At 41.4% G+C, this 27,339-nt stretch overlaps 1 long non-coding RNA gene across 1 annotated transcript; it reads right to left on the bottom strand.

Annotated features, from left to right (window-relative positions):
* Positions 1-23: 23 nt before the first annotated feature.
* LOC114624557 lies at positions 24-26,515 on the bottom strand. Its single transcript, XR_003711953.1, has 2 exons — positions 26,439-26,515; positions 24-1,521 (listed from the first exon to the last, which is right to left on the bottom strand). It is a non-coding gene; the product is annotated as an uncharacterized LOC114624557 (long non-coding RNA).
* Positions 26,516-27,339: the final 824 nt, after the last annotated feature.

The following is a 27,339-nucleotide window of genomic DNA, read 5'->3' as shown; positions in this document are numbered from 1 at the left end:
TAAAATAATCACGGGACCAATCGCTCCTTGAACAAAGTTCTTTTCTGCTTTTAGAGGGTGTAATTGTGATAAGACGTTTATTCCGAAATGAAATGAAATGAAACAAAAGGATTTTTAAAGTCCGAAAGACAAGGATGCTTTACGAAGCTTGAATTTAAGGTAATGAAATCCAAATACAACAAATTGCACAAATACAATAACACTGGTCATACAATACTCTGTAAAGATACAAGTGTGCTAAGGTGACCACACAAATCCTAAACATAGCTCTACCCTGCCTGGTCTGCAGGCTTCTGTACAGAAGGAATTATAAATAGTTCACGTCTAGAAAAAATACACATAACCTTTAAAATAGAATTTATCCTCCCATATAAACAGTCTTTAATAGAAAAAAGGATATTAAAAAGTAAGAAAGTTTCATAGCACCAACCATTCATTTATTTTTATAAAGTAGATATGGCAAATAGAGTACCCAGGTTTTTAATAATAACTAAAAAAGCAGGGAGATTAAACAACAACAACAAACACTTGGAATTGTGAGAAATACAATGGAGAGGATGGAAGAGGTTTGGAGTGAAGCCTGGTAAGATCTGCTCCCTTCCGCATCAGCACCATCCGGTGGCACCTAATCAGTGCCCACGCTTCTTAACTCTTCAACAGAATACCTATATCATCACAACTTTAGTTTTCCTCGAGATTATGTGGAAATTGGACCACCCTTCAAACTATGAGAGAGAGAGAGAGAGAGAGAGAGAGAGAGAGAGAGAGAGAGAGAGAGAGAGAACTTTGAGAAACAGAGATGACTCAACCCCTCTGGCTTTTCTGCCTGCCTCACACTTAGATTGACACAGTATATGCACAAATGACTTGAGGACCAAGGTGATTAGGTTCACAAAATCTTTAGTTGGGTTTTTTAAAAAATATATTATCGACTTCTAGAACTTAATGTATCGTCTCAAGAGCATGGCGACAACTCTTTTTATTGCTATCTTTCTCCCCCTACAAATATAATTTCTCTTCCCCCAAAAATGTACAGCTTTTATACAAAAACTCAAAAAAGTGCAAACATTGAGACTTCTCCATCATATTTTGCTTTTTAATCCTCTTTATCAGTCCGTGAGAGAAGTAAACTCCGGCGTACTGGCTGCTATCAGCTCCTCTGGAGTTAGTCCTCCTGCTTCCCCGGCTCCAGAGTCTGTCTTCCTAGTGTACCAGGCATGAGGTTCACTGAGTGGTGCCTCCTTAGATGTCATTGGAAGCTTGACTTGCACAAGAGGAGAAGCTGTCATACAGAGAGTCGCTCAGAGACTCCACGTGGTCCGCCCCAGGCCTATCTGAGCTACTCAAAGATATTTCTGTCTTTTTGCCTGTCTCTTCCTTTTGTCCTTCAACCTCACTTGGAGACTTCTCTTTTTCTAATAAAATCACAGTATTGCTGTTAAATTTATTGAATGACTCCAGGGAAATTTCAGATAATCTATTCTCAGGATCTTCTTTTGTTTCTTCAACTTGTTTCAGTTCCTGCGATAAAAAGGAGGAAAATATTAGAAACATAATTCTTTGGAAAAAATCAATTTATCCTATCTGATATTCAATTATTGTCTGAATAAAGTACAATTTAAAGGGACAGAGAGAACCTACAAGTCCTTAACAATCTTTTAGTGTAATTAAATGCAATAATAAAGCTAATTTTAGGGATAAATCAAGACTTTAATCATTTTAGTGAGATAAATAGATCCCAATTTGCAAACCAGTTAAGTGCCACTTAATTCATTTTAAATGGATCCATTTGAAATTTGCTCAGGTAAAGTGTCTTATTTTTCTTTATTAAAAGTTCAAAGCCCTCTGTTTTCTTAATAAATAATCCTTGTACTTTTTCTAAAAGGGATATGGATTGAGTTTCAGCCAGAAGCTATAGCCTTTGGGAGAAAAAAAAGGCATAAAATCTATTAAATTGCCATAAAATTTAAGTACATATTAAGCTTGTTAAGAATATTGTCGTGTTTCACTTTTGTCCCTTTTAGGTACTGAGATATTTAAGGAGAGCTCAAAGTCACTGACTACAGATTGCAGAAGGGCTAGAGGCAAGAAAAACCCAAGTTCCCGGGTCTGCACTTTAGAAACCTTTCCATTCCAGAAAGTCTAGCTACACCAATGTATTCCAAGGATATGATTTTCTTCATACTCCACTTCAGAATTTCTTACAATACTGTAGCTATGCGAGGCAATCACTGTAAGTACCCTGTAAGCTTGAGAGTCTTCAGTTGCCCAAGAAGCAGCTCAGGTTGGGGTGAGGAGAATGGGAGGCAGGGACATCAGAGGAAATGAGAAGAGTGAGGGTGATCAAGTGGCAAAAGCAGCCCCCATCAGCTTTTCTCTCTTTAGGCAAGAATTCCATCATCACAGGGAAAAGCAGCAACAGGGGCTTAAACATGATACCAAGAACCACGGGTTAGGCTAATCCTCCACTAGGTCAAAGGGCCTTAACTATTAGACTTTCAGAAAAGTGAATGTTTCATTTTGATTTAGCTTTTGGGTCTATGTGTTACTTTTTAAGTTTTGTTTCCTTTTAGTTGATAGACAATAGTCTTGCTTATAAACAACACACACTGTTGTTTTCACATTTGTGTCTTGGGCTGGGGAGATGGCTCAGTCAGTGTATTACTTCGTTGAAAGCATAAGGACCTGGGTTTGATCCTCAGGACGAATCTAAAAGAAGTGAGTGTGGTGCTAAACAACAGTAATCCAAGTGCTGTGGAGGCAGAGCAAGGAGGCTCTTTGGGCTCTGCAATCAGTCAGTCCAGTCTACGTAGTGAGTCCCAGCCAGAGAGAACCTGTCTTTAGAGAAAGAGCATACCCCAAGTCAAAACCGAAACAAATAAACGACATAGACTGGACAGTTGCCAGAATGACATTCCAGGTTGTCTTCTGGCCTCTACACACACACACACACACACACACACACACACGGTATTTAGTGTGTCCATTAACCCAGACTTTAATCACTGTAGCAAGAAGTCAAACTCTTTTCTAGAGCTACTTGGATATACAATATACAAAACAGAAACAATACTGCTAACAAGACTCATATTTCTAGGAATAGGAGGTCAGAACTCATTCCTCTGTGTCTCTAACATTGTCCCTGCTGATCAACACCCAGGATGAGGCTCAGCCTGACGGTTACTGGGCTGAAGCTTCCCTGCACAGCAGAGAGAGGAATCTGGTGTCAAGCTTGCCTTGTGTGTGCTGTTGGGTGTGGGGTGGCTTTTATTCCATCTGTTGAATCTATCCCCTTCTGCTAATCAAAGGACAAAAATGGTCATTTTTTTTTTTGGTCATGGTCATTTTTAAAACTTGTTTACCCAAATCTTTCATTTCAGTGATCTTTCAATACATCTTGAATAGATACAGTTCCTTTTCCTATCCTGCCCCAGGCTCCATACTGTTAAACTGGTCTTATAAATGCCCTGAGGAAAATGATGGAGGCAGATAGATGAACCAGGACCTGTAGACTCTTAACTGCAAAGTACCCATCAGACAGTAAAAGGAGATATGGAAGTGAATGCCTTCGGTGTCTTCAGGGCCGGTGCTGGCAGTTTCTCTACTATGGAGGATTGGGTCATTTCATGGAAACATTTTGGGCATGTGTTTTGAGTTGTGCTCATTTAATTATTCAGTGTGCTTAAGTATTACTTGTGGAACTGGTTTTCAATCTCAAATGCTTGCCTAGAAACAAACCATGGTGAGAGGCTGATCCACAGATTCCTAGCCGAGCACAGACAATGATTCCACAAGCAGTAAGAAATCAAGCAAATGTTACTTTTATGCTCTGCTAAGTTTTAAGCCTTTGATCCATCCTCCCCATCCGAATTACATGCCACAATAGCAAAGGGCAGTGGGTAGGATGTGGCTTGGAGAGAGCAAATGTTTATTTATATTACAGAATATGAGTATATATTTACATTTTAGATGAATAAAGAGCCTTCAGTACAATTTCTCATCACCTGGGTGTGCTACTCCTTTTCAAGAAACAAGCACATTTTTATCATCTGTACCTGGTCTATGTGGATCTCAGATTTCCTCAACAAACATTTATTAGAAAGCTACTATAAGACAGATGGAAGCTAAATACATGTAAGGTGGGTAAAACCTGAGAGTAGAGCCTTTCCCTGGCTGTGCCATGTTCATCCTCCTTCAGGCACAAATGGTGACAATGTGGACTGTTTGTCAGCACTGAAAAAAAGTCTAGAAACAAAGCACCTACAACTCTAGCCACATAGAAGCTGCTTAATGTATTTTCCTGAGTGACACAGTCACTGGTAAATTGCTGCTGTAAACACGTGTTCCCCCATGTGTCTATACACACCCTTAGTAGGACACACACATACACACACACACACACACACACACACACACACGCCCAGTAGGATTATTAGTCCATGACAGTGGTTCTCAGAGTTCACTCTTCAGACTATCAGAAGCCACTGTACCATCAAGGAGCCTGTTGAAAATACAATTTCATGGTGTTCGTCCAAACTTGCTACATCAGAAATCTGGGGCCCTGGCACCTGTTTGAAACAAGCTCACCATCTGACATATGTTCAGTATGCAATATATACATGTTCCAGCTAGTTTTATGTCAACTTGACATAAGCTGGAGTCACCAGAGAGGAGGGAGCCTCAATTGAGAAAGGGCCTTCATAGGATATTGCTGTAGACAACCCTGTAGGACATTAAGAAAGCCTTAATTAGTGACTAATGTGAGGATGGTGGTCCAAAAATATGGGCGTGTCTAACATCAGAAACATGCATCCGGAATTTTTTATTTCAAGAGTGAAACATGAATTAAAAATTATTCGATTTTTGTTCATTTGATCATAATAAAAAAAATTAAAACAGAACAGTGGCAACAATAAGGAGAAGCTGTGCTACAATGCTTGCCTTGTCTGAGCTCGTGGATCCGGCATTGTGCTGTGCACTTTTCTCTGTCTATTTTCCTGCTCTATGTTTTATCGGTGCATACTCATGGCATGTAGTGATGGGCTTGCATGGAGATTTTCATGGAGGTGTATCCTTTACTTTCAACAAAGTCAGTCCTGCTCCTCCCTTTCCTCCCCTTCCTAGCTATTTCCACTCTATCCTCCAGTCTCATTTTTGGTAGAATTTGTAGGGTCTCTTATGTGTAGGATCAAATCATCTGTGAATAGGAATAATTATATTCTTTTCCAATTCATGCCCTTTTATTTCCTTTTCCTGTCTTACTGTTCTAGCTAAAGACTTCAAGCACTGTATCAAATATATGTAGAGAGAACGGTCACCTTTGTCTTATTCTAGATTTTAGGAAGAGATGTAAGCTTTTCTTTATTTTGTACTACCTGTCGAGGTCAATAGTATTTACTTATTATCTAAGATTTACTTTACTTTTTTATGTTGTATATGTGTGTGCACATGCATGCATATGTACACACACGTGTGTAGGTACTAAAGGACACCAGAAGAAGGTGTCAGATCTCCTGGATCTGGAGTTACAGACAATTGTGAGTATGGGAATTGAATATGAATATTCCCAGTACTCAATATGAGTACTGGGAATTGAACTCATAAACAAGGACTCTTAATCACTGAGCCAACTCTATGGGCCCTCTGACTTTTATATTCAATAGTGTTTGTTTTGTAAAATTAGATATCTCAATGCTTGGTGTGTATATGTTTAGAATTAGTTTGTTCTCTTTTTAAATTGCATTTTTAACCAATATGAAGTGATATTCTTAATCCCTGCTGATTCAGTAATTCATTAGATACTAACATGGCTACACATGCATTTTTCTAGTTTTATTTGCTTAGAACAGCCTTTTCCATCCTTTTATGCTACGTCTGTGTCTGTCTTTGCCAGTGAGGTGAGTTTATTGAAGGCAACAAATACATGGATCCTGTTTTAACTCTAACTACTAGTCCTTGTCTTTTGATTGGAAATGTGAGTTTATTAACATTATTATTTTATCTTTACTGTTGGCTGAATTATCTAATTTGTCTACCTCATTCCCAATGCCTGTCTTCCACACGAACAATTCGATTTCTAATGCTTTCCACTGAGTTGTTAGTTTAATTAAGTTTAATTCTCACTTGCCAAGTTTCAACTTGAGGTTTTTAGCATTTCTGTAACAATGATCTCCCTTTGGATCTCCCTTTCACGACTTGTGTTGATGTCCCCATTTCAAGGTTCTGTTTTATTCTCTTTGAACTCTTTCAGTTTATTTCATATGCTTCTTAAAATCGTTCAATGTTCTTAAAATAATTCATTTGACTTCTTAGGTTTCATATACTTTGCTTGCATTGGGATCCATCCCTGTGGGACTGGTAATTTTAGGAGTCTTCTCTTTATTTTTTGTCTCTCTCTGTGGGGTAAGTGGATTGTGCCACCTGTCAGAAGAACTAGTAAGATTGAGTATGGTAGGCATGGAGCTAGCTCTCTGTCAAACTACCTACTCTGGAACAGGAAATCATGACACCCCACTTAGGGGTCCGAGGCAATCAGTCAATTAGCATATTTAGATAGGCTCCAAGCATTTAGCCAATGAGCTTCCCTTCCTGGGCACTTCTTCCCACAAAAGGTATTTAATATCTAGTTCACCCTGAGTAAGGTTTATGCATTTACATTTGCCAACAAATAAAGCAGTTTGGACAAACAGAGACCTTCTCTCCATCATGGATAACAGGAGAGGTGGGAGTGGAGGAAGGTGGTAGGAGGCCTGGTTGTAAAGACATGTACCTAAATCTCCCAGAGAAAGTCTTTTCTCTCCCAGTCCCTACCTACTCCCAGCACTCACCTGGAACCCAACTGGGCTCTGCCCTCATCCTTGGCTGGAGGATGCCCTGAGGTGAAACATGGACCTGGGAGCCTCATTCCCAATTTCCAGAGGTATGCCAACTCTGTCTGGGTACACAGGAGACTGGGAACCACAGCAATCTTCCCAGACTCTGCTGTTTTCCACTGGGGAAACAGAGACTGAGGACTACCATTATGGACTGTGTTCTATCTCCCCTGAGTAGTACCCCAGCGGTGAAGCAGACTCAGTTATTTCTCCACTGGAATTTGGATTCTGGAATTGTGTCATTGGTTAGATTTTTAAAAAAAAAAAAAAAAGCACCCGTGGTTTTCAGTGGGCAATTTCTGCAATGTTCCAGTGGGATTACCTTGTAGTATGTCAAGGTATCATTTTTTCTAGGTGTATTAAGGGGTAATTCAGCAGCTAAACCTTCATTCCTCCAGCCCTCTACACTCTGGCACTAGCATGGTCTGCAGTACCTCATTAACACTCCAAAAGAAGAAAATTAAGTGCAGAACCAATCCAAGGGACAGAGAGGCCTACAGGGTTTTGGCTACTTGATCTACGTTTGCATGACCCCCACCTCAGATTTATAGAAACATTTAACAGCCCCTGAATAGAGAAACTCTGACCAGACAACCAGCTGTGAAACTACCAGCCAATTCCCCAGTAGGTGAAACTGCCTATAGATTGTGTAGAGAAGTCCAAGGCTACCGTGTTAGCAAGTGGTCACTAGGGTTTCGATGAGCTTGGGGTGATGCAGCTGCTGTTGACCTCCCAGCTTTTATAAGCAACTCCTCACTCACACTCCTGTTAGTAGCTCCAAGAAAAACTCATTGGTTCGCCAAGTTAGACTTTTAGTGCAATCGTAACGATTGGTCTGTCCCTTTCTGGGGTGAGTAGAAACGTGTGTGATCTATTTCCCCAGGAAAATGTCTCTCACTTAACCACCGAATCCAAAGTTAGCCTCCCCCTGCTAACTTTCTCCAGAAGGCTTAGCCAGACACTAAGTTGTCCACATTTTTCTCATTTTCTTCCCAGAATCTCCAGTTGTTTTGGAGACTGCAGCCTTTTCTTGCCTCTGCTTAGGAACATGTAGAAGCAGGCTAGCTACTATCTTGTCAGATGACATTTATTTATCAATGTTTGAAGTCACATTGACTTTAAATAGAAAGAGTGACTGAGGTAAAAGGATAATGTGCTAATGATCTACTTGGCAAATGGCAACAGAATAGTGTGACTATCACACACAAGCCACAGTGATGACAACTCACGTCAACCGGAGTAGACACTGAGAATCTGGCTCCTTTTCTAATTATTACTTTTGCCTTTTCTTGTCTTTTATTCATTCAGTTGTATAATCTTTTGTATAGATAATGTGTTATATACATGTATAATGTGTGTGTGTTTGTGTGAATGAGTACAGGTGTATACATGCCACAACATGCATGTAAATACCAGAGCACTACCTTGGGTGTCAGTTTTTGACTTCTACCTTTGAGGAGATGAGGATGCTTTGTTGTTCACTGATGCATACAACAGGATTGCTGGCTTGGAGCTTCTGGGGTTTGTCTTATCTCAGCTTCCAATTCCACCATACCAGTGGTGGCATTGCAGGCACACTCTACAATTCCACCATACCAGTGGTGGCAATGCAGGCACACTCTACCCTGTCTGGCTTTATAGAGGCTCTGGGGATTTGAACATACTTCCTCACACTTGATTAGCAGACACAGCACCAATGGCACCATTTCACTAGCTATATTTATTTTTTTGAGACGGGATCTCAACATGTAATGTAGTCTGGCCTGTAACTTTTTATGTAGCCCAGGTTGACCTGAAACTTGCTGTAATTCTCCTCACTCAGTTTCGAGAGTACGAAAACTGTAGCAGTGAGCTTGGTTCTCTAATTGCTTCTACGTGGAGGCTGTCATTAGCATCTCTATTTATAGCCACGAGGCTCCAGGATGAGTAGGAACTCATTGAAGGTCCTGCTATAGGGATATTGGAGTGCGGCAATGTGTGCAGAGACCTGGCTCTTAACCTTCACCTTGAAAAAGCACTTACAAAGTTTTAGTAAATTGTGTCTTTAAGATTAACACCTAAAATAAGAATTATTGGGCTGGAGATAAAAAGCAATGCTGTTTCTCTTTTAGTGATAAATAGCAAATACTATTCCTGCAGAGGACCAGGGTTCAGTTCCCAGCACCCATGTCAGGTGGCTCACAACAGCCTATAATTCCAGCTCCTGGGGATCTGATGTCCTTTTCTGCCCTCCTTGGGAACTGTATCCATGTGTACAGATGTACATACACATAGATACAAACATATACACTTAATTAAAATGATATAGAATAAATAAAAATAAGAATTATAGAAGAAGAATGATAAAGATCAATTACAGTACAGATCAATGTTCAACAAGCATCTTGTCAGTTCCATAAAACATCCCATTCCTTCCTATGTGTTGTATTTTACCAGAACTAAGATAAAATTACTGCATTAAATTTGTCTCCTATAGGTGGCAACAGTTGTATGAGTGACTTTCTTGTTGGGGCTTTCTGTTGCACTTGGGAACAAAAGTAAAACTAAACAGGCAGGAGCAGGACATGTTCTCAGGGCACCGTTGTACACTCATGCAGTGTTTTCTTATCTTCAAGGCAAACAGAGACTTCTTAGCAACAATCCTAGCAAGGGCTGTGAGAGGTATGCTCCTGCCTGTCTCTTGAGAACCATGCTGCAACTAATTTAACACCTTGAAGTCAAACTATAATAAATCATAAATGATCTTATGGTTATGATTCACAGAGGAGACTTCATTAGAGAGGGTGCTCTTGGTCAGATTGTGAGGGGTAAATAGAATTAAGATACAGTAAGGAAATGGGAAACTATTCCAGTATGAGGCCATGTAATCTGCTCCTGCTCTCTCTGCACACTGCTCTGTGGTTTGCTTCAGGTCAACATATGCCCTTAGGATATATCTCTTGACCTAGTAGATTCTGTAGTGGACACACTCGGTGTAAAGCTGGAAACACTGACTGAGATATGCCAAGGAGACTCTCAACAATCCAAGCAGACAGTCAGAACTATCATCACAGTAGGTTAGATGAAATGACTTCATTTCCAAACAGTTTGCCCTCTAGGTTCTTGTAGAACTCTAACATGAACACAGTAGGCAAGGGAGGTCAGAGCCAACTGTACCTTACATGGGAGATTTATGGGACCTGTGATTTGCACAAATTTAAGATTCAGGTGAAATTTGAGCTGTAAACTTAGTTTTCTTTGTTGTTGTTGTTGTTATTTTAACACAGAAACATGTAGCATATGTTTTGCTGCTAATGATACTCATGAAAGAAACTATGCCTAGAGCCATATTGTTAATGTTAGGAAGGGTCAATTGGGAAGTGAGACCAGTTCTGGCAGATGTGAGGATACTTGAGGAGAGACTAAAAATTCAAGGGATTAAACCAATAAAATCCAGATATCTATAGCATATATCCATACCTGTTGATGGATCTATCTATCTATCTATCTATCTATCTATCTATCTATCTATCATCTATATGTATCATCTATCACCTATTTACCTATCATCTATATTATTATTTATGATCTATTTATCTATCACCTATGATCTATCTATCTATCTATCTATCTATCTATCTACTATCATTTGTCACCTATCTATCATCTATGTCTACCTACTATCTACTTGTACATGCTGATGTTCACTTCTAAGAGATGCATTCATGTTATATTCTATAGCTAGAATTTCTCCCACCATCAGAGAAATACACTGGAAACCTATAAAACAGTTAAATGAATTATCATTATATGATTAAGGCTATTTTATCATTTTAACTACATTTTGTTGTAGATTTTATCTTAAAGATATTGGTTATCATGCCTACTGTAAAATGTCAGAAAGCTGTTCAAAGCTTCTGGGGGGAATTCAAATTGAGCTTCTTTCCTCAGATGAGCACTAACTCAGCATCAGAGTCCCTGGCCCACATTAGTGCAAACAGGGTCTTAGTTAACGTTCTGCATCTCTTAGTTCTCTATTGCTATCGAGCTTCACTGCCAATCATCCTAAAAAAACACATGGTAGGCAACGAACTTTACTTACTAAGTATTTTTTTTTACTACATGTCAAGTACTGTGTGACTTTATTGCATGAATTATCTCATTTTATCCTTAAAGCAATCCCATGAGAGAGTTTGATTACCAACTCCATTACACAAATGGAAAAATACAGACCGAGAGGTCTAAATACTAGTCCAAATATGCATGACTAATCTGCCAGAGAGTCAGGAGTGGAAAAAAGCAACCTGAATGCAGAATGCAAGACCTTAATCAGTACACATTATAGTAGGTATCTGGAAAGTAATGTAGGATCGCTGACATGGTGCTAATTAGCTGTGTAACCCCTCTGACACTCCGGCTCTTTACATTAAAGTTCTTTTCAAATCTTCCCTGTCTATAAAGCTCTGGAGCCTTAATTGGGTGCCCCGTGTGCATCTATTACTGTCTCAGTAAACAAGCTTAAGGTTCTCCCTCACACCTCATCATAGTTTTCAGCCACTTGGAAAAGTGAAAGGCTGACAGTAGACGACAGTATCATCTTTCTTAGCAAGAAAGTTTCAGCTGAAGAATGAGGTTCCCATCTGTAAACAGGTGAGCTCGCTTACACTGGGAGTAAAAAAATGAAGAGCTGACTAGGCAAGCACGAGTACTTGATGAGTTTCATCTCCCTATCTCACTGAGAAAAGGTGGCACATGCCTGTAATCCCAGTACTGTAGAGGCAGAGGCAAAAGGGTCTCTGCAGCTCACTAGCCAGGTAGACTAGCCCAATCAAAGAGCTCTAGGCTTAGTAAAAGACCCTGTCTAAAAATATAAAGGCAGAGAACAAATGAGGAAGAAACTTGAGGTTGACCTCTGCCCTCTACATACATATATACCCACATGTGTGCATGCAAACACACACACACACACATACACACACACACGTTGGGTAAGGCACAGCAGCTTGCATCTTGGAGATGAGAGTGAACCTTTCCATGAACCTCATATTATACACAACAAAAGAGAGTGTGCTTCTGACAGCTAATGCAACCTGAGAGAGATGTGGAAAGGTCCTGAGGTGTCTGTATGCTACCAGAGCCCTTCCTCAAGTTACTAATGAGATGAGTCTCTCTTCCCTCCCCTATGAGAAATGCACAAGGAGCCCAGAAACAATGGGATTGAAGCATCATCCTCAGCAGCTTTCTTTATTTGGAAGAACACGCGCAAACTTGTTATGTCACCATGGTGCCCCTCCACTAGGGTGGTGTTCTGAACTCACTATGTTTGCAGTATGGATTTAAGGCTAGCTGTAAATTTGCCAGGTTGACTTCAAACTTGAAATTATTCTGCTTCAGTCTCCTGAATGCTGAGATTATAGATATGGACCACTATGCCTGGCTCTTCAATGCAAATAGTCATTGGACCTGAGATGCTAAAGATAATTCTGGGACTATGGTGAAATGGGTTGGGCAGAGAAGTCTCTCTAGGTTTAGACATGGGACAGAGATGACTGAGGAGATGTAGAAGAAAGAGAGCTTCATTTGGAAGCAGAAAAGTCAAATAAAAGGGGCTGTCTTCCCAGGGTTCTGGTTTTGTATTACTTGTATTATTTCCTACCCCACCCCTTTTTTGTTGTTGTTGTTCCTAGGATGAAATACCTGACAGAAGTAACTTAACAGACAGTTTATTTTAACTCACAGTTTAAAAGGATACAGTCCACCATGGCAAGAAAAAACGATGTGGGCAAGAGCAGAAAGTATCAGTTTACATTGCCTCTGCTGTCAGAATGTCAAGAGCAGACAGGAAGTATCTGCTGGTGGGCTATAAAGCCTTAAGGCTGTTCCCTATGATCCACTTCCTCCTGCAAAGCTCCTACAGGTTCTCCAACCTTTCCAAACAGTGCTAGGAGCTGAAGATCAAAGGTTCAAACATAAACCTGTGGGGGGCATTTCATATTCTAACCACAGGACAGACAGGCTTGCTGTTGAAGGTGGAATTTTTCCCACCTTGGACATTGGGATGAGAGACTCTGAATAGAGTTTTGTCATCTTCTCATGCTAGGGATTGGAGAGAGGCATTTTAATCCAGGTCTTTCAGTAGAAGGTTACATGTAGCTTCAAGTCCATTTTAAGTGACATTTACTGGGGACAGGCTCATCTCCAGGGTAACACAGCCATTTCTCTTTGCTCAGAGGCGCTAATTAATCTATTCCATAATATGTCCTGTGCTGTATTCCTGGTAGAGCTACCTTCTGAGACGTAAAAGCAGCCAGCCAGACCTTTGGTGAGCTCTGGAGACCCCTCCATGCTCTTCTTAAGAGTTGTGGTGTTAACCCTGTTAACCTGGTCACAATCCAGCATGGATAATTACATCCTCCCAGCATTACACTCCTCTATTCACTCAACTGGACACATGACTTTACTTGCTCTCCTGAAAATTTAGCATGACCTGTTGTAACAGAGAACCTTTCTCTTCGGTCAACCCCAGGCAAGATTATGTGATTCAGCACTTTCGGGGCACTGTTTCCTTACTGGGGTCTTGATAATTCTTTAGCATCTCCTGGGGAAACTGGTTTTATTAGGTGAAAGAGTAATTTTCGGCTGAGATGTGCTTTTATGACTGTGTTAACTCCATTGCTGTCTTTAATTGTGATCAATGGTTCCCAATGACCTTTGCAGGAACTCTTGAACCCAGAGTATGTAAAAATGAATGTTCTGAGAAAAAAAGAAAGTAGAGAGAAGGTCAGTAAGAAGAAGCTTGGGATTGGTGGGAAATAGTACATCTCATGGGAATGGAGGGATACCCATCACACACACATATATACACATACACACATACACACATACACACACACACACACACACACACACAGAGAGAGAGAGAGAGAGAGAGAGAGAGAGAGAGAGAGAGAGACAGAGAGAGACAGAGAGAGAGAGAGAGAGACAGAGACAGACAGAGACAGACAGAGAGAGGCCATAGAGCCACTTAAAGGCAAGAGAATAGAAACAACAGGAAGGTATTTTGTAAAGAGATGGCATCCTAGTTTGTTGTTCATTGGTATGATAAATACCACAAAGTAAATAAACTTGAGAGGAAAGGGTTTATTTGACCTATGTGTTCTGACTATAGTCCATTACTGAGGGACATCAAGGCAGAAGTTCAAGTAGCAGCACGGGTAGGAACCAGGGAGGAAAGCTGCTTATTGAATTGTTCTCCAAAGCTGGCTCCATTTGCTTTCTTATATGACCCACGGCAATCTGTAGAGGGCAAGCACCAACCACAGTGGACAGGGCACTTGCACATCAATCAGCAATTAAAAATATAGTGCCCCATAGGCGTTACAGAAATGCCCATAGGCCAATCTGATGAAGGAGTTTTCTCAATTGAGGCTATTTCTTCCCAGGTGTCTCTAGTTTGTGTCAAATTGACAAAAACGAACCAGAATGGAATGCATTCTCAGAAAGTGTAAAATAGACAAAATGTATTCTTCACTATATAATAAAAATAATATCAGAAACTTGGTTATGCCAGAGAAGTGGACTTGGGAAGAGGGAAGGTATTCTGATGGGTAAAACTGGAATAAACACAAAGCATGACTGCCATTTCTAAATGATCTGGGGGATACTATCTGAAATGCTCATTTAAAATGTTTATTCTCCACATATGTTTGGATCACCAGAACCCACAGAAATGTAGTCCTGCTTGTAATTGAAGCCTCGAAAGGCTGGGCTGGGATCTCTAGAGGAAGCTGGCTAGCAAGACTGGCCTCATCAACAAGCTCTGGGTTTGACTGAGATATCCTGCCTCAATCAGTAAGGTAGAAAAGTAACAGAGGATGATTCCCAGAACAAAGCCCTGGCCTCCACACCCAAACGTAAATATATTCACACTCCTGTGCAATGTACATAGACATATGAACACATACTACACATAAATATTAAAACAGCACAGTAAGCTTTTCCATGCAGCAGATTTCATGATAGAACAATTTCCCCAAAAGTTAAATAGGCATTACTTTATAGTAACCTGGAATTAGACAAACTAGGCAATCCATTGATAGCAACGTGTGTAAGCATCGTAAATAAATGAAACATGCTGTATTGTTAGGTTCTCTTCTGTACAGAATGGCAACTGAAAACACTCAGAAAAGAGAACTTAGCAAAAACTGAGCTAAAAACCTCCAGACTGGTCTATTTTGGTGTCAGCTGATCAGAGTATAAACATTAAGACTGTCTTTAATTCATAGGCACCACTATAAATGGGTTGACACATATACACATAGAAACACATATACACATACAAAACCACACATTACACTCAAACATATACATACATATAGCTATACATACACACAAATACATACACATAAAAATACACATATATACATACATGCACTCACATTTATACATATATAGACATATATGCATGTATACACATACACTCACACATGTACACATTTACATGAAAACACAAATTTATATGTGCATATACACACATATGTACATACATATACACACATACAAACACACATATGCAGTCATACATCCACAGATACATGCAAACACATGCACATACACATATACATACATATATACATACACTTACATATAAATAGACATATACAAACATACCTACATATGCTACTTGATTGATTTCAAAGACTGACTAGATTTTTTTCTCCTTCAAAGACCTTTCAATTACTTTGTTTATTAAATACAGTTATATGTCTGTCCATCCAAGGTCTTTCTGGCTTATATGTGTACATTTATAGCACAGAAGGCCTGCAGACTTTGCCAGAGGAAATGCATATGGAAGAAACATACGTGCCTTCTCATTCCAACACAGATATATTTTACTTTGGAGTCACAGGGTTTTAGAAAAGCAAAATATATCTTCTCTTGAACCAGGTCTCTCTCTCTCTCTCTCTCTCTCTCTCTCTCTCTCTCTCTCCCTCCCTCCCTCCCTCCCTCCCTCCCTCCCTCCCTCCGTCTCTCTCTCTCTCTCCATATATATGTATGTGTATATATATATATATGTGTGTGTGTGTGTGTGTGTGTGTGTGTATTAAAGTACACTATGATTTTTATTTAGTCCTGGAAATCCTCCTTCTATGGGAAAACGTCCAATGTCATCAAAGGAATAAAGATCATAAATTTCTACCTAAGGGTTATGTATGTACTGTGAGTTTCAAAGCCTGGAACAATGCTCTGTTATCTAGCCATGTCTATGTATTTGAGAAAGTATGTAAAGATATACCTATAGATACAGGTATACCTCTAAGTATGCACATGTGTGCAGAAACCAGAGATCATTTTGTCTTCCTCAGTTGGTCACCACCCTTTTTATTGGACAGGATCTCTCACTAAGGAGAGAGAGTACTACACTGGATAGAGTGCTGGTCAGCCTGCTCCAGGCAATCACCTGTCTCCATATCCACACTACTGGGGCTGTAGACACATGTCATGGTCCCTGGCTGCTTTTTAAAATTTTATTTTATGTGTAAAAGTGTGTTGCCTCTGTGTATGTCTGTATACCATACGTATGCCTCGTTTCTGCAGAAGCCAGAAGTGGGTATTGGGTCATCTGAAACTGGAGTTACATGTGATTGTGAGCTGCTATGTGGGTGCTAAGAGTCAAACTTAGGTCCTCTGGAAAGGGTAGCCAGCACTCTTAATAGCTGAGCCTCCTCTCTGAGTCTACCTGGCTTATATTTTATGAGGATCTGAGTTCAGGTTTATGTAGCAGCATGTCACTAAATAAACCATCTTCCTAGTCTGCATCCCACAAGGTCATCATCTACAAAGTTTATACTCAAGAACTGTGCAATCATGTTCCCAACACACACACACATACACACATACACACACACACAGAGGCACACACGCGTGCGCACACACACACAGACACACAGACACACACAGACACACACAGACACACACAGACACACACAGACACACACAGACACACACACACACACACACAACAGAGTAAGTCTTGTAGTGTTACTGTTCAGTATATTGAGTCTGGTTCTTAGCTATCTCTGGTTCCACATGACTCACAGGAATTGATGAGATAACCAGAAGTTCATTATAACAGAGAAGCGAGGGATATTCAAAGTACCCCAACCTCCAATCTACCAGCCATCTTTCAATAGGTCTGGCACTAAGTGGGATTGCAGCTTAAAACTCATGCAGGAGCACACTGAGCTCTGGGGAGGTGAGGATGTCTGCTTTACTCTTGTGTAAGCTATTCACCTCCTAATGCAGTTGCTTCTTCAGTTGAATGGCTGGTCAGCTTTTCCTTTGCATAAAATCATTTGACATATTGAATCCTGAGAGCTGGGGCAACTCAGAAGTGACACTAATTTATTGATCTTTCTAAGGAGAAAACTCCCTGGTGGAAATTATTCTAAAGATGCAGACACTATGAGCTCTTGTTATATTCTGAAAATCCAGACATAACAGCCAATATAAAAGGTTATTGGAAAGAGCAAACAGATGGCCTACTGTGCACACATTGACTTTCCCCTTTCCCTAAATGCACCCATCAAGAAATGTCCCACTTAGTTTTGGTCAGCCTCAGGCAATCTGCTCAAGTTCAGAGTCCTATACTCTTTAGGCAGTGGGTGTCATTCAAGGTGTAATGGCACACTGATGATATTCTTTGAGGCAACAGCAAGACTGACAGAGAAAAGCTACAAATATTACTAGCGTACCAATTTTAGAAATTAAACTGTAGGGAGATTAAGCTATACCAATCTTAATACCAAATTCTAGCACCAGGCAGTATGTGGATGCACCTTAACTCCACTCCCGCCACCATCCTCTACAGCAACTTCCTAGTGTTTAAACTGCTCCAAAACACATATACTACCAAACTTTATATAGAACATTATTAATTTCATCCATATATGTGATATATTTCAGTTAATGAATTAGGTGCAATGAGAAATTAATAACAATATTTCTGTGAATGTAGTCTTTTATAAAACACCTTATTGTATTGCACTCACACTCAAGATAACGTGAAGTGATACAGTGTCTATGTGATAAGATTAGGTGAAAATTGATGAGAGCATTGTGATGTATAATGAGATAACTAAACACAGCACTCTGATGATGTGACAGTTGATCTGATAACTGAGATGGTTAAGGAATTAAATGATGTGTAGTGTATACAGTGTGGATATGCTGGATGGAGGAATAGTTCTCATCCTGAGCAGAGTGGGAGAGTAAGAGATTTCATCATGTTACTCAGAAGAGTGTGCAAGGTAAAATCCATGAGTCCTTTATTTGTGAACTGTGCTTGACAATGGTGTTATTTTTCTTATTGCTGTGACCAAATACCTAACAAGAAGTAGTGTAAGGGAGGAAGGGCTTTTTTTGGTTTCTAGTTTAAGATGAGATATAGTTCATTATGGTGGGAAAACAGGGCAGCAGGAGCATGAGGTAGCTGGTCACATTGCATATGCATGTAGGAAGTAGTAAAATACATTCAGGAAGGGAGGTTATCAAATCTCAACATCTGCCTCTAGATGCTCACTTCGTCTAGCTAGTCTCCACTTCCTAAATGTTTTGAAACTGTTTCAAACAGCAGAACTATCTGGGGATCAAGAGTTGAAAGGTGCCTGTCAATGGGGGACATTTCACATTCAAACCATAGCATTATAGGTAACTGAAAGTGTGTGTCGGGGGGGGGGAACTATTATGAGTGAGGAAAGACCACTGACTCTTGCCTTCTCAAAGGGAGTCTCTTCATGAGCCGTCTTAGCTAACTTAATAATACTTTATGATCTGTAAGTCAACCACCCGTGGAAAAAAAACTTTATTTTTATCTCAGATGCACAGAACAATTTAATTTTTAAATTAATGTAAAAGCAAAAGGCGCCCTGCTCCCAGTGAGGTATGTCTGCCCTGCATGACTGTGTAAACACAACTCAATTGCTGTGAGAATTAAAGATGGATCAACAAAATCAATAGTTAATTGTGTTACTCGGGGTTTTTCATTTCAGATCTAATCTGTAAAGAAGGTCCAGGGGAGGTTTGCTTTTGATTTTCTTAAAATATTATTTAAAGCCCTCTTGTCACGCCAAAGGGTTCACAGGGGTCTTCACATTATTTCCATAAGTTATTTGGGTTATAAGTAGTCAAGGTCATATCGATCGCCCGGCCTCTCCTGATCTCAGTTTAAATTGTGTATCATTATTGGGCAAGCTGCCTTGCACTTAGGCCAAACCAACTTTATTGTAAAAAAATAACACCACGTAAAACATGTCTTGGTACCAAACACAGTGTATTTCTTGCATTGTAGACTAATTTTATTTTATTTTTTCATTCACTTATTTTTAATTACATGTGTGTATCTCTGTGTGCCTATGTGCACTTGTGAGTACAGTACCCAAAGAGGCAAGGAGAGGGTGTCAGATGCTCTGCAACTGGAGTTACAGGTGTGAACTGTCTGACATGGATGCTGGGACTAAGCTCAGGTCCTCCACAAGAGCAGCAGATGCTTGTAACTGTCGAGCCATCTCTCTGGCCCTGAAATCTACTTTTGGTCTATTTCATGATGATACTCATAGCTGTTAAGCAGACACACATCTTTAATCTCCTCAAAATCAGCAAAATACATAATGCTGAGGTTTATGGAGCGATGTTACTGTTACTTGGGACCCTGACATAACGTAAACCAGCTGGGAGATGGGCCTCTCGGCATGCTACTGGGGCCTGTCTGGATTGTGTTAATTGAGGTGGGAAGACCAACTCATCATTAGTGGCATCAGGCCCTGGCTAGGTCTCAGACAGTATAAGCTGAGAGATGGAGTTGTACATTAGCTACTGTCATTTGCTACTGTCTTCTAACTGCAGGTACAATGTGACCAGCTGCTTCAAGCTCTATTTTGTTTCCCCATCCCCTATTTGTATCCTTTGTTTCCCCATCATGATGGACTTGAGTTCAGATGAACACATTCTCCTTTATGTTGTTTTGTCAGAGTATTTTATCACAGCCTCGGAAAAAAACTGAGATAATATGGTCATGAGTGGCATGGGAGGCAGTACTGTGGGTGACCTTAAAAGATGGACTATCCAGTCTCACATCCCAAAATGACCAGAGGGAGATGCTACTGCTTGCATAGAGCCTAGGGACCTTTTTCAGGTCTCAGTTGTGTGGGCCAATGAGGAAAGGGGGAAGCACATGGGGTTTCTTCCTATTTTGGGAGATGTACAGTATTATTCAGAGGCCCATAGGGGTACCATGAGAACCACATTGGCCCTTATTATATTACAATGGAGCTAAATATGTAATGTTTGAACTTCTTTTCCCTTTAAAGTGCAACCTTTCATATAATAACTTAAGCCTTGCTCTCTTGCTCACATACTGTTAGAAGCCTCCATCCATTTCAGAGACTGAAGGCAGAATCGTGAAATAATGAATCGTTTTTTCCCTTGCCATCTTGTCTAGAAATCCCACAATTATTTTGCCATAGCAGACAATGACCTTCTCAAAGGAAGCCTATCAAAATGCTCAAGATTAATAATGAGAAGGTCTCTTTCTCTTGCCTCAGGCCAAAAAAAATGCAGAGAGGGAAAATTTGTGTGAAAGTGTTGATATGTTCATCTGTGGATGAGCAGCAGTGTGCTCTGCATGAAGCAGAAACTCATGTGCTGCTGTGGGTCTTGTGACCCCACTCCACAAGACTCATGGGGCGCAATGCTTGGAGGGACCTTGAAGGAGACACCAAAGCCCTTCACCCAGTTAGTGGGAAATGAATAGTTTTCAGGAGGCAGGCAGAGCTCCTGGCTCATGCACAAATTACCTAAAGGAAAGGGAGGGGCAGCTAAACCAACTCCCACCAAACATGGTCCCAGTCTACTAACTCTAGGACGTAAGGTTAATAATGAACTCGCTTTCATCCCTTGATGCCATCTGTCCATATTCCCTACTTTTCCCTAGGCTGCAAAGAGAGAAGGAGGTCTCTTCTATTTTCCTCCCCATGGAAATAAGGTTCTTGAAAAAGTAGGTGGGGCCTGCAGGGAAAACAGCAGCTTCTACAGGATTTAAATGCTGTGGAGACACATAGCAGAACAGGACTGGCTTCAAAGAGCCAGGGACATCTCTCCATCTTTTATGGTTCTGCTATTTGAGTCTTGTTCAGTTTATGGACAGCTAAGGACATAGATCTTAACTTCAGGGGGAAAAAAAAAAAGAAAAAAGTAGAAAGGAAATCCCAGGGCCAGTGAGATGACTTACCACATGAACCCGATGAATGCAGTTCAATACCCAGAATGCACATAAAAATAGGAGAAAGCTAACTCTGGAAAGCCATCCTCTTAAAGCCACATGTGTGCTGTGGTATATGCAACCACATTCGTATGCACAAGTGACACATGCAAATGCACACACATCCATATCCAATCACCACCACCACCATCATCATCATCATGTGGATGTGGGAAAAAAAAGAACATGCTCTATGGCTACACAAGCTCAGAATGTGAATGGATTCAACCAGGCAGTACCCAGAAGCATCGGGGGCAAAGACGACAGGGGTCCGAGGGCAATCTGAAAAGCGGTGAGGCAACCAATGATCCAGTATTTGCAGATAAAATTAAGGCTTCTCAGCAACATCTCGATGGAAGGTCAGTAGCATGCCGATAGATATCAGGAATATTACTTAACTAGCCATTGAGGATCACAATGGGCAGGAGTATGAGCCCAGCAAGGCAGTCTCCAGGCTCTGGTCCACATATCTTACACTCTCTAAAATGATTTCTCTGTGGGCTGATGAGATGGCTCAGTCATCAAAGTGCTTCTGACACAAGCATGAGGACCTGCGTTTGATCCCCAGAGCCCATATAAAAAGATCTGGGCATGGTGGCCAGTGCTGAGGAGGTAGAGACATTTGGATCCTGCTCTGAGACTCACTGGCCAGTCAGTATAGCTTACTAGGTTAGTTCCAGGTCAGTGAGAGGCTTTGACTTAAAACCTAAGAAATACCATGTCCTGGAATGATGTCTGAGGTTATGTACAGCTTCCATAAGCATACATGCACAAACACATGCCTGCATTCATACCTCCACATAAATAAAGGCATATACATGTGTGTGGTTTCCCACATGTGTGTCCACATAGATATATATGCATGTACATAAATGTGCACACATACAAGTGTACGGGTACACCCATACGTCCTTCCATCCTTTGGAATCACCATCACCCACTCATCTCCTGAGATACAGTTGCAGGGAAATCTCAGAATCATTTGCTATCTAAGAGGCACCTCGTCTTCTCCCCACTCCTCTGCAGAGCAGTATTGTGGAAAGCACTAGACAACATTATGATACACCTGTTCACTGATATTGCTCCATCTCCCATATAGGGGTGATGACTTACGTGTCTTCATGCCCCTGTGCCACATGCCTGACACACAGGCCATGTGTGTTAAAGGATCTTTGTTTCCTGGTCTTTTGTTTTCCTCTAGAACTTTGTCTTTCACCTCTGAACACCTTTTACTGCCTTGGAAAGAGACAGAGTTTCAGGAATGAGATGCTGGCCTCTCCATTTTTTCATATCCCGAAGGGCAGTTAGTGTCTAACCATGCAGAAGATATCTAGGTTTCCTTTGTTTAGAACTTGTGCATAAACATGAATGTAATTACTTCCTCATTTGGTAGGTAAATGGGAAAACGAAGTTTGTTTTCCAGAAAACTCTGATTAACATGTACTTGGAAGAGACATCTCTACTGCCACCAGCCAGGCTTCCTGGAAGAACTCACCACCCCAAACTTGAGAGAGAACTGAGTACAAAACACATTAAGAGTGAGTACACAATGGGGTTGGAGAGGTGGCTCAGTCAACAAAGCATCTGTCAAACTACAAAGATCTGAATTTGATTCCCTGAACCCATTAAAAAAAAAAAAAGTGCCTGATGTGAAGATGTGCACTCATAATCCTAGCCCTGGGGAGGAGAAGATGGTGGATCCATGGGACTTGCCAGCTAGGCAGTCTAGCCTACTTGGTGAGTTCCAAGCCAGTCAAAAAATAAGATTGGCCGCATCCTGAGAAATGATACCTAAGGCTTTTGTTTGGCTTCCATGTGTGCTTACACACGCAAACACACAGAGCCCAAGATTTAAAGAGAGTTGTGGAAAGGCTTGAAGTCCGGGATGGAGGGCTAAGTGATACCTTCATCACCTTAAGAAGCCTTTGGTCCAAGCTGTGTCTTTGGATACACAGGGAACCCCAACGTGGCAGAAGCTGACTTACATAATAGATAGCAGGGGTTTTCACACTTCAAAAGTGACATAGGTTGAAGGGAGATAATTGCTTAATTCTCAGTTTCATGAAAACCCAGACTTCCAGCTAGTTAAATATGGGCCAGTGTTTCTCTTTACTGGACCCCAGGTCTGATTTTCTTGCTACACATGTCTACCGTTTTCTTAATTGACTTGGAAAATAATCTTCCTTAAATTAAGTTACTGGTATCATTTGTGTTGGAGTAGGGGCCCTGGGGAGATACTAGCTCAATCAGTACAATGTTCACTATGTAGCCTAAGAAGCTGGCACTTCATCTAGAGCAGTCATGTAAGAAGCTGGGTGAAGTGGCATGCATTGCAATTCCAGAACTTCAGAGGCAAAGACAGACCTATCCTTGGGGTTTGATGGCCAGCTACCCTAAAGCATTCCAAAACAGTGAGTGGTTTGTGAGGACAGTGCCTGAGTTACAACATCTGAGGCTATCTTCTGGCTTCTGCATCTATGATCACACACACACACACACACACACACACACACACACACACACACACACAATTCAAGACTATCAAAGGTTTACTAAAAATTGTGAAATTGACCCAAAGATTGTATCCATTGGGAAAGGAGCAGGAAAAAGGTTGTGTTGAGAGTACAAACCTACTAGGCATGGGCATTTTTTCCCCTACCACCACCCCCTTTTGTGGCTTTAGAGTACAGCTATAAAAATTTCCCCTCAAGCAAGGAAATTAGTAAGTCATCTTCTACAAGAATGGTGATGTGTACTTTTTGGTCTACTGGTCATTGCTCATAAAGATAGCCTGCTGTATACCATCTAAAAAAAAATAAAAGAACACTGCAGGGGGACCATAGACATGGCTAAACAAATAAGATGCTTGCATGCAAATATGTGGATCTCATCTGGATCCCCAGTATCCATACAAAACACTGGATGTGATAGAGGTCGCCTGTAACCAGACTGCTCATGGGATGAGCAATGGCAGAACATAGAGGCTTGAACTGTTGTGAGCCACAGGTTCAAGGAGAGATCCTATCTCCAGAGATAACACTGGCAGCTACAGAGGAGGACACCTGATGTTGCATGACCTCTGGTCTCTGTATCGGCACACATGCATCACCTTCCCCCCTGCCCCACATACATACACAAAAGCAAGGGGAAGGATGTCTTACCTCATGTGGCCAGAGTTTCATCCGTGAGGGCAGGCAGCCTTAGTTTCATGGGGGCAGCTATCAAGACTGTTCCCTTGCTAGTCTCAACAACAAAACAGGAGTGGCTCCTTCGCCATCCCACGATGAGCTAAACTATCTAATTAATCTGTGAGTGAATTATGGTTCAAGAAACATACTACTTTATAATAAATTTTAAGTGAGTCCCTAACTGAAGAAGATGAAGAAAAAGCTGTAAGATTATGAGGGGAAGGTACATCCTGTTCTCTGTGACTGATGATTTTAAGAGGGGGAGGGGGATAATTTTACAATCCATCAAGTTTTTTGTCATCTCAAAATCATGCCTCCCAATGCATGCTGTAAATTAATTTTAGAATTTACATATTTATTAAAAATTGTATTGAACACAGCAGGAAGTGAGTCCTATTTGAATAATAAAATAACTTGTTATTCTATTGGAGATTAAAAATAAAAAAATGTAAAATATTTTATCTTCAGGTAATAACCACATAAATTGCTCTCTGAGTTAGTTAAACTGATAATTAACATGCGCCAGAGGCTTTGACAGAATATTAAAGATAATCCCCAAAATCTCCATGGGTGGGGGGAGATTAAAAGAATTCTCACAATAAGGACCAGGGGAAAGATAAGCAAGGAGAGTCAGATCACACTTGGCCAGGGTACACACTGCAAGCAGGGTCACATCACTTTGGGACAGGTGCATCGTGAATTCCCTAAGGCTTGACTCTTGGAAGAATCACTTGCTTTCATTTAAAAATGTCCTTTTTAAGAAGACTCTTAGCCTGTTCTCTCTGCTGGTTTAGCTGACTTCCCAAAGGATGCCACACCCCACATCTCCCCACTAGCTGGGCCCCAATCTGGGACGACCCTGGGATAGGACAATCACTAGAAGGGCGTGAGTTTGTAATCACAGGGTGATGTCATACTTCACATGGCCAGGCATAACCACTCTTCCAAATGCAGTGTCAAGTGACAGGTCTGTCTCTGGTGGAACATCTGGAACATCTGGGGAATAGTGAGGGGGCAAAGGACTGGCGTGTTGACTCATATCCTCCTTAGTGTAATGGAGAAAGAAATAACCAAAGGCTGAGATGGTTTAGTCAGCACAGAACTTGTCTGGCAAGCCTGAGGACCTGACTTGGATCCTCAGAACCCTGTAAAAGCTGGGCACAGTGACAAGTGCTTCAATTCTCAGTGAAGGAGAGGTGGGGACAGGCAGATCCCTGGGGCTCACTGACTAGCCAGTAGTGCCTCAGAGGAAATAGGCAAGGTTGTCTTGGCCTCCACAAGCACATGCATACATGTGGCCTACATAAGCACTGGCACACACACTTGTAGTCCTGTCCAACAAACAACCCTTCCTACATAAACAAACAAACAAACAACCCTTTGGGAAGAAATGTTACTAGAAATCCATCTCTGTAGAGATCCATTCCACATGAGAGAGCCAACCCCTGACTGACACTATTAATGATACTCTGCTAGGCTTGCAGACAGGGGCCAAGCATTACAGTCTCCTGAGAGGCTTCATCCAGCAGTGGATGGAAACAGAGGCAAAGACCCACAGACAAACATCAGCAGAGCTCGGAGTCTTGTAGAAGAGTGGGGAATAGGGTTGAGTGTGCTGGACGGGTCAAGGACACCACAAGAAGACCTACAGAGTCAATTAACCTGGACTCACAGAGGCCCACAGAAACCGAACCGCCAACCAAAGAGCACGCAGGGGCTGTATCTAGGCCATCTACATAGTAGTAGCAGACGTGCAGCTTGGTCTTCATGTGGATCCCCTAACAGTTGGAGCAGGGTCTATCTCTGACTGTTGCCTGCCATCAGATCCCCCTCCCATAACTGGACTGCCTCGGTGTGACTCAGTGAGAGAGGACGTACTCAGTCCTTCTGCAACTTGATGTCCCAGGGTAGGGTGGTACCCAAGGGAGGCTTGGAGAAGGAGAAGGAGAGGAGGCAATGGGGGGAAGGATTTATATGGGTAGGACTGAGAGCAGAGGAGGTGGGGTCTGTGATTAGGATGTAAAGTGAATAAATAAACACATTAATGAAAACAACCCTAGGGGACAAGAAGGAGAAAAATACCTGTTTTCCGGGAATTTCAGCTTAATCATGGCTCTTTCTTTCCACAGGGGATTCAGGGTGAGGTGTTACCACCACCTTTAAGAAAACAAGAGATTCCCTTCATGATGTTCCCAAGGTGAGGGGCTTGGCTGTCACTGCCTCCCTGTGTAGACCCCAGAGCTAATACCTGGCAAGGATGTGACCCTTCCCCTTCTCATGTCATAGCTAGCACAGGATGCATACGGAGAGAGCCTCAGAATCCTTAACATAGCAAATTAGGCAACCAATATCGAAGAATTGTTTTGACATAGAGATGAAAGCTATCTAGCCCCTGAGATCTTGTGTGTGTGTGTGTGTGTGTGTGTGTGTGTGTGTGTGTGTGCAGATATCACAGATATTTACATGTTACTGTGTGCAGCTAATGGGAGATATGCATGCCCACGTTTCATACATGGAAACTTGCAGTTGCCTGTTATTTCTCTCAGACCTCTAGTCACTTTCCTTTTTGCAGGCTTTCTCCATCATCCTAGCTATATTTCCTGTGTTCTCTCTGACCTGGGGATTTTCTGTCAATCAGAGTCAATGGTACAAGTCTGGGCATCAGGAAGAGAGGAGAAGCAAGCACTTCCTGCCTTTGTCCTACACTGAACCTGACAGCTCTGCATCTTTCCCTCTTGCTGTCAGTCCTAGGGACCATTTCTGGTGGGTGAGTGGTCCAGCCTTTGGCCCCTCACGACAGCTCTGCGTGTTTCCCACTTGCCACCAGTAGCTGTGAATTCCCATTTCTGCTAATCTCCACTGTCTCCCACTCGGCACCTCCGAAGAAACTAAACCTTCTATTAAATCCCATTAGCTAAAAGACCTGAAGTAGTTCTGTTTGCACCCTAGACTCTGGCTAATAACAGCAGAAAGTTCTCTGTGT

Source organism: Grammomys surdaster, unplaced genomic scaffold (genome assembly GCF_004785775.1).
Source record: "Grammomys surdaster isolate TR1022 unplaced genomic scaffold, NIH_TR_1.0 208, whole genome shotgun sequence".
Classification (NCBI taxonomy): Eukaryota; Metazoa; Chordata; class Mammalia; order Rodentia; family Muridae; genus Grammomys; species Grammomys surdaster.
The sequence above is the reverse complement of the archived record's forward strand: the minus strand, read 5'-3'. Positions and strand labels throughout refer to the sequence as shown.